Raw genomic sequence first — 11,593 nt, 5'->3', positions numbered from 1 at the left:
ACTCTGCAGCTAATATGTAAAAAGGATGCAAACTATCCACAGACATAATCTAGGTTCAAATGTACAGGCATTCTGTAACTACCATTAAGGAATAACTAGCTTCAGGGGAAAAAAAAAATAAAACTAGTACATGACATGAATATAACATTTATTTTATGACTGAGTACCTTATCAGAAATCATCCTGAGACTGGTACCTGAAAGAAAATGTTTCACAGAATAAAGTTTGGTTTAAAGATTCCACATAATAAAATGTATTTAGACAATAAAAGCACTTATCTGATAAGACTATCCATTTGCTTTATTGCTGTCATCCATGATACCTAAAAACAAGAAAACCGAGGTAGAGGTCATCAACATATTTAATTGGCAATACATTTTGCATAAACAGCAAATTAAGATTGCAAGTTAATTTTTTTATTTTTTAAGACATGCTGATAAGAAACCAGAAGAAGGTGGTGGAGTGGCTCAAGTGTAGAGTGCCTGCCTAGCAAGCGTGATGCCCTGAGTTCAAGTGTGAGTGCCACAAAAAAATAAAACCAGAAGAAATCCCCAAATGTCTTAACGTGCAACAGTGACTCCTAATGTTCTTTCTCTAATTTTAAATTCCTTACCCCTTTAGAAATGTAATCCAGATCTGACCTGTACTTTACTGTCTTCCAATATAGCAGTATATCCATATTGTATTCCTCATGCCTTTTCCTAATAAGGTCTTTCCTATGGACTCCCACCAGCCTGCCAAACAAAAGCCCTTTAATGTGATTATTAGGTTTCTCCCTGCTAAAAGCCCTTTATATATTTCCTATTTAATAGTTGTCAAACTTAAAAAAAAAAAAAAAAAGACTCCAAAACATAAAATAAATTGAAAGTCCAGCTGCTTGTATAGCCCAAGCTTTTGTTCTATCAGAGACCGTATGTATGCATCAAAAATGGCTTTATTACAATGAAATAATTTTAAACTGCTCGAACTAGGAATTATTTAAGAAAAAAAAATCAGACCAGGTATAGCGGTGCACACCTGCGATCTCAGCACTTGGGAGGCTCTGGCAGGAGCATCTGGAATTTGAGGCCAGCTTAGGCTATATAGCAAGTTCCAGACTCTGTTCTCAACAAAAACAAAAACCGCACAAAGTTAAAAGTCATGTCTTTGTATCTTATCTGGAATTTGGATATCAAAGCTACACATATCTTAGAGAAAGTATGCTAATTAACTGCAGGATGAGGTATACGATTTAAAAAAACACTAGTTCAGAAATGTATTGATTGGAGAAATCTAAATAAAGACAAGGGTGGTTTTTTAATTCAGAAAACAAACTCAGAAAAATACAAGGTAGGGCTTCCTCTTTACTCAACTGTAAGCACAATTTAAGACAACTAGCACTATAATTTAAATCAGTACATTAGTTTATAAACTGATAGAGGTTTCAATATGTTTTGTCATTTTATAAGTGTGTAAAACTCAGATACTTAGTTTCTTCATCTACACCATGGGAATTACATACCATTTAAAATGGTAGCAAAAAGGGAAAGCTAGTTATAAAATTATGCAAGATTTTAGGTTGATTATAAAATGATAAGAAACTAAAACTCAGTATTGTCAAGATGCTAATTCTCAAAATGATTTCAAGATTCAATATAAATACAAATTCCCAAAACGCTTCTGTGGTAAGAGGGTAGAAATCACTAAGCTGTTTATAAAATTTACATGGGAAAAAAGAATGAGAAAAGCCAACATGAAAAAGAACATGCAGACACTACCTGATCTCAAGACTTAGTATAAAGTTAATGTTGTAAATTATTAATGGCAGAAAATGGAGTACAAAAATAGACTCACAAATACAGTTCAATGATTGACAAAGGTGAAAGGTACATCAATGAAGAAAGGACAGTGATTTCTTAAATGGAGGTGGAATATTTGGACATCCATATGCAGGGAATAAAAAAATAAGCAAAACCTCAAACTATACTTATCATACACAAAAAAATAAAGCTATAAAACTTATAAAAGCATAAACCACAAAGACAATTTCACCAAAATTAAAACCTGCTCTCTTAACACTTAAGAGAATGGCAACACAGGAAAAACTCTTAAGGGAGAATATGTGCGAATCATCTATAACAAAGGACTTGTGTCCAGAAAATACATAGAACTTTTGAAATTCAGTAATAAAAAGCAGCTCAGTTTTTAAAAATGGCCAAAAGATTCAAACACACTTAACTAAGTAAATAGGTGGAAAGATGCTTATCACTATTTCTTAGGAAATACAAATCAAACCTTTATGAGATACCACTTAGTTTTAGAAAGTGTACGATTAAAAGGACTGATCAAAGGGCAAGCATTAGTGAAGATGCAAACTAACAAATGTTCATTGCTGGTGCAAAGTAAAATGGTACAGTTGCTTTAGAAACAATTTGGCAGTTTCTTACGACGTTTAACACTTAGCATGTAACACAGCGCTCCTACTCCTCCATTATTTACTTACGTGAAATGGAAACTTAGGTCCTAAGATCCATACATACTGTTTCCAATTGTGTGACATTTTGGAAAAGGCAGTAAAACTGTACGAACAGAAAGCAGACTAGTTATTCTCGGAATGGAAAGGAGAAATTAAGTAAATACAGGCAACTTTCTGTAGTGATGGAAACATCCTGTATCTTGATTGTATTTAGTCATAAGACTGCACATATACAGGGTGACTATTTTCATGTTTAATATACTACAACAAACCAGACAAAACAAAATCCTCTAACTATAGAAAATGTTGAAATGCAAGACATTACCCTTTCAATTCAAATAGGCATCTAAACATTACACTAGCATGTGTGCCACCTGGGTTCCCTTTTATAACACTAAGTACAATGGATAAACCTGTTTTTCAAACCAGAACATTATTTTTCAGTTTGAGTAAAGGGGCATTTAATTTTAATCCAAAAATATAACCCATTTTTGGAGCAACATCAATTGCCTATGAGAACTGTTAGAGCACAGTTTTTCCCTTTAGTTGACAAAATATTCTAAGAAGCCTTTATTCTGATGAAACCACTAAATGGTATCACACACCTACAATCCCACTACTCAGGAGGCGGAGATCGGGAAGGTAGTAGTTTGAGGTCAGACTGGGCAAAAAATATGTTAGGGAGACCCTGACCCCATCTCAACAAATAAGGCGGATATACATGATGGCACATCTGTGTTCCCAGATATGCAGAAGGCATAGGTAGGAGGATCGGGATCCAAGGGTTACCCGGAGGCTGGCCCTGGGGTAAAAAATGTGAGGCCCTACCTGAAAGATAAAGCAAAAAAGGCTGGGGTCATGGTTCAATTTGTAGATTACTGGTGTGAGGACCCGACTTCAAACCCCAGCACACCTCCTAAAAGGCAATACAAAAAAAATCAGAAAAGACAGCCATCCATATTTCCATAAGCCAAAATAGTGTTTCAAGGCATTTTTTTGAGTTCACCTCCACTGTTTACTCAGTGTACATACTTGAATTATGTGCTATGTGAATATGCAATTACCTGCTCCCCCCGCCCAAGTATTTAAAAATTAGAATTTTACAAATAAAAGTAATGTTCCTTCTTTGACCACCCCAACCCGTCAAGAGGTAACCACCATTATTTTGGGTAGCTTTCTAGTCCATACATTCTCTTAAAAGAAGTCAATGTTGTGAAATACGATTAATATATAAAGACTTTTGAAGAGCAGGGTTCCTTACCTCTATATCTTGAGTTTATCTTTGAAGTGTATTATTTGAATTATTTTTTTTCCCAGAAAGAAAAAAACAGTATTCAAAGACCAACATAATATGGAAGAGTTATTCTTAAGGCAGCATCAAAGAAATACTGAAAATTTAGAGAAAGAGAAATAGAGTTAAGAGATACAAAGATGGTAACATAGTATCTTTAGTAGGTATGACTGGTTTAAGAGTCAGCAGCAGACAGCAGTAAAATTCAACGGAAACATTAGGAATGCCTACAATGTATCACATCACCAAGAAAATTTAAATTACAAAAAAGAAAGATACATTTCTTTCCCCAAGGAGAACAGCATACACATTTTATAATCACTAGGAAGGCCTATTAGAAGTATGTGTATTATGGATATGTATATGGTATGTACTGGACTACAAGTGAGTACTTTAAGAAGGGAAGGACATAAATGTTCACAAACATGGAAGGGAATATGGGGCAGTTTCCTGTACACCTAGTGGATGAGCTCTCCAATTAATGAATCTGGGAGAAAAACAAAGGGATGTCAGCAATTAGTAGGAAAAAACTTCTGTGATGACAGTAGCTGAATGAAACCAAGTACAGACTAGGCTTTTTTTTTTTTTTTCCCCAAGATACAGTCTTGCTATGTTACCTAGGCTGTGTTGGAACTCACAATCCTCTTGCCTCCACTTCAATGGGTGCTGGGATTACAGCAGTATGCCACCACACCCAGTTTGTAAAAACACTAATCTATGGAAAAATATGAAGAACAGGATTTAGATGATAGAGGGAATGGATGCAATAAAATTCTTCTCAAACTGGTTCAAAGAGCACCTGTTCAAGAATTTACATCTCCACAGATGTAAATTCACAAGATTTGAAATGGGGCCCAGGAACCTATATTTTGGACAAACAGTAATTCATATGAATACACTAGTAAATTTGAGACTCATTTGTTTGTTTGTTTGCTTTTATTCTTTTTGAGACAGGGTCTTGGTGTGTAGCTCAATCTGGCTGCAAACTCAGATTCTCTTGCCTGAGCCTCTGAGGTGCTGGAATTATAGCATATGCCACCATGCCCAGCTGAGAATCACTGATATGGATATAGGTTATGAAAAGGAGAACAGTACAACGGAAAGATTACTTAAAAGGTTTTAAGAGATGATACTTCTGTTACAAAGCAAGATGGGGGATGAAAGCAATAGGGCATGATGAGAAATAAGAGCACATAACTAGCCAGGTAAAAAGGGATGTACAAGTATTTTACACTTCAACAACAGCTCTTCAAAGAGGGTGACAAAAAGATATTAGGAAAACATTTCCAACACAAAGGTGGATGAAGAGCCAGGGTATTAATAAGAAAGAAATTGTATAATTGTTCATTAATGATCAGGGATTAAAAAGAATTTTTTAAATTTTACTTAAAATCAAGAAAGAGAAAGAAACAGTTCTGACTTAAAGCAGATCAGGTCAATTTGGTCAAAGAAAATTTTATGAAAGAGCTTGGTTCCACCAATGTAAAAGACTGTTATCGCAAGGTTTCCTTAATAGTTGTGTTAGTAGGGTTCAGATTTACAATGAAAGCATGTTCTACTGACAGCCTATTAAGACCTACTTAGGAGTTTACTTCATAGGGTTAAGAAGTGACAGACAACTCAATGCTCTATTCACTATTTTAGTTGCAAAAGTCTTAAAATGGTTTTATTGCAACTTTTATTCAAAAGATAACCCACATTCACAATGCAGCCCATTTCTATTCTAATTAACATATGACTTCTGACCTGTCCTCACTGTAAGTGGAACAAATGACGGAGTGCAGTTCTTACATATTTCTAAAAGAAAAGTCTACTAGAAATGTACACAGATCCTTCTTTCAAAGGCAATGTAATAATTCATTCACAAACTCAAACACGTTTGACATGGAAAGTCTAAAGGCAAGCCAATAATGCTGGCAAGTCATACACTAAAAATTTCTGACAGCAGTTTCTCTCCCTTCTTGGCAAGCCTCTCTGACAAGATACAAAGCCAAATGAAGCTTTCTGAAAAACGAATCTATGTTGGAAACATGACGTGCGTTTTCCTCCCCCTCTAGATATTTGGATGGCTCCCAAAGTAAATTTCAGGGGATGCTTTAAACATGAAATTCAAACTAGCCTACTCTAAAATCTATTCTTTTCCATAAATGGAAATCTGACAAAACAGGAAGTACGCAGCAGCATAGAGAAGCAAGTTTTGTGGCTAAAGTATTTACTGGGAACAGACTAGTTCTTTGTGACTATGTAATAAAATGCAGAACTTCAAAACTGGGAGGAAAACAACAAACTTTGCTTACTAAGGCCTTCTCAATTTTAAGGCCTTACTATCATATGATACAGAGAGGAATAGAAACAGGAAGGTTGCTTTCTCATTTGATATGACCCTTCATAGAAAAATCCCCTTTCCTGCCCTAAGATCTAAGCTAAAAAAATTATACACTGGAAATAGCTTTATGATTGCATATAAAAATTAAGGAACAAAGTTTTTCTTTTTTTTTTGTTTGTTTTGAGAAACAGTAAGAACTCTAGTTTGGTATGAGGGAAACTACCCCCCCCCTTTCTTTTCTTTCTTGTATTATTTGAGGTGACCCTAAATACATATAAATATAAAACTCTAACTGGGCTGTTAAGAATTGGCAACTCAGTAACATCAAAAACATCATATGCCAACAAGCTAAAGAAAAAAAATCCCACCCCAATGACTCCTTTTTTCCTAAATGCTGCAGGTACCAACTAATTTGTATCTTAATTTTTAATCTATCACACCTAAAGCTATAATGGTACTTCAAAATGCCTAGTAAACATTAAAATGCCAAACAAATAAAAATTATTATTATCTAGAACTTCCTCCTTCCCCCTGCAAAAAGCAGATTGAGATTCATGTCAGTTTAGGCAACCAGTTTTATGCGTCACATCAGACTAAAAAAAAACTCATGGAAGAAAATATTAAACACACTGAACAATATACAAAATAGGAACACCACTATAATAAAATAAATAACTGACCTTTCTTAGCTAATATATGAAATATGTATTTTGTTAGCCAAAGAGAATAATTACAACTCTCAACAAATAGGGCCTGGGAGCATAGCTACATCGCTTACCTAGCATATGTGGTCCTGGATTCAATCCCCAGCACTTCAAAATAAAGTACCAACAAAAAAACCCAATGAAACAAAAACAACCTGATTAAACAGTAAGGTGGGTGGAACATTCAGACTTGTCAGAATTTGATACTATGCAATTGTCAGAATTTGATACTATGCAATAAGAACATCAACAACGTCCTTAAGTGCTAAAAATGAATGAGTCAATGTTTGAGATTTCTGACTCTTAGAGGTGCTTAAGTTAATAGTTAACTTTTAGGGACAGATAGACATGAGAAATATGCTTCAGAATTCTTATGTGAAAAATATGGTGCTAGTCTAGAACCTTAAAATACTAAGAGCTGTAATTATCTAGCCCATGAAACTTATTTTCTAAAAACCAACAGTGAATTCATTGATATATCCCAGGTCACAGCCAAAGAGTAACAGAATAATGATTAGAAGATGTAACATCTGGTTTTTAAATCCAGTATTTCCATATTAGGATGCTTATTCAATTCAAAGTCCTGCTGAATTATTGTAAAATTTTTGAGACTTTTTTGAGCTAAGAGTATACAACTGCCTGTTTAGCTCTATAAATGACAACTATAAGCCCAATCTTTTAACTTATCCTCCAATTCCCATCATTCTCACTTGTTCTAAATCTTAAAGTTAAGCCCCTAATAATTATCATAGCAACCAAGGATCAAATAAATGTCCTCATGAATCATCTCATCCTGTACCTATGACTTAACAATACTGACACCATTTAAGACCTGAGTACTTCCTAAATGCTTGGCATCACTCTAAGCACTTTACACATATTAACTCATGTAATATTGATTCCAACCTTATCAGGTAAATTCTTTTACTCATTTTACACATGGGTGGAAAGGAGAAGAAATGTGCTCTAAACCACCCTTCCTCACAAAAGTTCTAGGCCATACCTACACATTCTTGTAAGAGCAAAGAAGAAACATAAAATCTACCAAGTAGCTCAAATGATGTAAGAATATTTGAAAAATCAAAGGTGAGAAAGACAAGGGATTAATAAAAGTAAAGCAATAAAAATTCACATAACCACATATAAGCTTACCATGCTGGGAAAAAAAAAAAACATTCACACGTATGAGTATATTGCTTTTTCTCAATTTGTAAACAGAATATATTTTTGGAATGCCAACTGAACATTATAATGGGAAAAATTTTAATTAATTTTTAAGAGATTTATTTACTTTTTGGTGGTACTCGGGTTTGAACTAAGGGTCTTGTATTTGCTAGGCAGGCAGGTACCCTTATCTCTTTAGCCCATTTTGTGATGGGTTTTTTCAAAATAGTCTCCAGAACTATTTGCCCAAGGCTGGCTTCCAACTTTGATCCTCTGATCTCTGCTTCCAGAATAACTACGAGTATAGGAATGAGCCACTAGCACCTGGCACAGGAAAAGCAGTATCTAACTATATGAATGAGACCAAAAAGAGACTTGATATAGGTAACAAAGTACCCCAAATTTCATAAGCTCATAGACTGTCACAAAACTAAAAGGAAGGTACCAAAAGGGTTAGGTTTGCTAAGGACAAAATAAAAAAATGGAATCCAAGAAAAGAAAAAAAATGATTGTGACTGGCACCTAACAAATCATTTAGCAAACATGCTTTTTCATTGAAACAAAACTGGAACTTTTCCCTTGTTAAACCACGGAAGAAAAAGAAAAAACAAAAACCACATTTTTTTTTTTTTAAGGAAAAAAGGCAAAGAAGGGCAAGTTTTGAGAGAAGGTGGGGTGGAGGGGACAGTGGTGGTGGGAGAACTACAGAAAGTTAACTGATGAAATCAAGTTCTTCTCTGGGAAGAACACTCAAAAATTGGTCTGTGCTCAGCTGGGCATGTTAGCGAATGCCCGTAATCCAAAGGCAGAGGCAGAAGGATCCTGGCTTCAAAGCCAGTCTTGGCAAAGGTAGCAGCAAAACCCTGTCTCAAACACAAAATAACAACAAAAAAGGGTCTGGGGCATAGCTCAAGGGTGGGTGTTTGCTACATGCCCTGGGTTTAATCCCCAGCAAAACACACACACAGCTATTCCACATTATTAAAGTACTTGTAACTGACATTTAAATTTTATGTTAAAAGGATAATTTATATCTTTACTTAGATTTGAGCTATTAAAAGAATCCTGGTTAAACATTCGCGATCTGTGAATAGATGTTACTTCTCGAGTTCAAACCCTAGTACAAGAAAAACCCAAAACAAATAACAACTCCCTTCCCCCAACAAATCAGTGGACCTTTTAGTAAAATAATTTACCATAGAGAAAGAGATGCTGAGTGGACATTTAAAGTTCTAAGTTGCAAGACCATCTCAAAAACAAGAGGGCTGGTGGAGTGGCTCAAGTGGTAGGGCACCTGCCTAGCAAGCATGAGGCCCTGAGTTCAAACTCCAGTACCACCAAAAAAATAAAAGTAAAATTAAAAGGGAAATCTATATTAAAAAAATATGTACAGCAAGTCTAATACATAATTAGAAAGCTTGACTAGACATCTTGTAAAAGAATCAGTAAGTAACATACTACAATCAGAAAGTGAAATTTTGTCTATGGCCATACCACCCTGAACACACCTGATCTTGTCTTCTCTTGGAAACTAAGCAGGGTCAGTCCTGGTTGGTACTTGGATGGGAGAAAGTGAAATTATAACTAACTCACTAGTTAACAACAGAAATCTTACAAAGAAAAAATAGATCAACATACTTTGAGCAAAAATTATAATTATATACTACCCAAAGACAGTAACTAAATTCAACAGGAGTGTAACAGTATCAATTATAATCTCGAAAACAAAAAAGTTTCAAGAGAAATAAAAAAATTCATATAATGACCCTTTAAATCAAACCTAAAAGAACAGTCCAAAGGATGGAAAATGCTATATGCAAATACATAATTGCAGCACTAAAATACCAATAAACTAGAAAGCTAAATAGTTGGGAACAGAAAAACTAAGTTAAAAATAAAATAGCTTGATGCAAGTGGTAGAGCACCTGCCTAGCAACCGTGAGGCCCGAAGTTCAAAACCCAGCACCATCCAAACCAAAACAAGCAAACAAAAAAACTTAAAGACATGATTTATAAAATTTGAAAAGAAAACAAAACAAATAATGTTTACTTTCTACTCATACCCATTTTCAAGGCCCTCTAGAAACCTGGATAGAGGGAGACTACCCCATAGGATTCTGATGTGCAGCTAATTCTAGAAACATTGACAAGATTGGTCCCCCAATTTTGCTAATTTAATATTTAGCCAGTCATCCTTTCCTAACTGGTTTGCTAACTGTCCAAAACATAGTTTATAATCCTACATTATGTATACACGCACACACGTGAATATATAAATATATATGTATGTATATATATTTAAATATGTATATATATACACATACATATACACACACACACACACACACACACACACACACGTATATTATTATTTATTTTCTTGTGGGATTGAGGTTTGAACTCAGGGCACCAGACATGCAAAGCAAGTGGCAGGCTTGAGCCACACCTCCAATCCATTTTGCTCTGGTTATTTTGGAGACTGGGCGGGGGGCTGTCTTGAGAACTATTTTCTGGGCTGACCTTGAACACGATCCTCCCAATCTCAGGCTCCCAAGTAGCTAGGATTATAGATATGAGCTACTGGTGCTGGCTAAGTTTTCCTTATATAATCGTATTTTTTTTGCTTTTAACTTTCCATAGAATTAGAAGGCTTTCTTTTCTAATTTTACAAGTATTTCATTATTCTTAAATTTTTTTCAAATGACCATTAGATAAATTTGTTTTATTTTTGCTGTTTTTACGAGACTAGCAGTACGTTTCTTTAAAAATCTCTAGCTGTGATTGTATATGGAACATTAATCCATCACTACCAAGGACCGCTATTTAAATCTTTAAAGTTAGAGGGTGAATATGGTATTCATGTAAAAAAATGGAAAAATGAGACTTGTTGAAACTATTCTGAGTGTGGGAGGGGGTATAAAGGAGAACGGAGGGGGTAAATTTGACTAAGATATATTGTAAGCACTTTTGTAAATGTCACAATGTACCTCCAGTACATAATAAAAATTAAAAATTTTTGAAAAGTAAACTAAATTGCCTAAATCTTTTGAAGTAACGGTTTCATTAACTTTCCACATGTTCAAATATGCTCTTTTACTGACAGTAAGCTTCTTGAGCACAGATCTTTGAAGGAAAGCCATTAGATAACCCAGATCTGCTTGAATCCAAATCCTAAAATATGCTGTCATTTTAGTTTAAATTACATGTGAACAAAAACCATTATGTATTGACTTCACATGGCTACAAATTCAATATTGAAATCAATCAGGGTAAGAGATTATGTAGATATTTCTTCAAAGAGTGCTTTGATTACAATTAGTTACACTTCTCAACAGATACTTACACTTCCAGAGATAAATGCACAGTTGAGTAACTTTTGTTATTTTTCAAAAGATACACACACACACAAATAACATGGCCAATCTTGATGATTTAAGTATAAAGTAAAATTACATACCAGAAACAGAATTTTCAGTACAGAATATCCAAGCCTTTTCAAGATTTGAACACCTTCTTCATTCACCCACAAAATTAATCTTTTTCTGAAAGACAAAGATTTATGTTAATTTTGAGTACATTATAACTTAAACATTCAGAACACAGACTATCATTAAAAAAAATTTGTCATTCTTGGTCTTTCTTTCTTTCTTAGA

The 11,593-nt window shown here is 34.5% G+C and overlaps 1 pseudogene; it reads right to left on the bottom strand.

The window, feature by feature from the left end:
- LOC109700123 (zinc finger protein 736-like) overlaps positions 1 to 11,593 on the bottom strand; it is a 72,585-nt pseudogene that overhangs the window by 56,663 nt on the left and 4,329 nt on the right.

This window comes from Castor canadensis, chromosome 3 (assembly GCF_047511655.1).
Source record: "Castor canadensis chromosome 3, mCasCan1.hap1v2, whole genome shotgun sequence".
Classification (NCBI taxonomy): domain Eukaryota; kingdom Metazoa; phylum Chordata; class Mammalia; order Rodentia; family Castoridae; genus Castor; species Castor canadensis.
The sequence above is the reverse complement of the archived record's forward strand: the minus strand, read 5'-3'. Positions and strand labels throughout refer to the sequence as shown.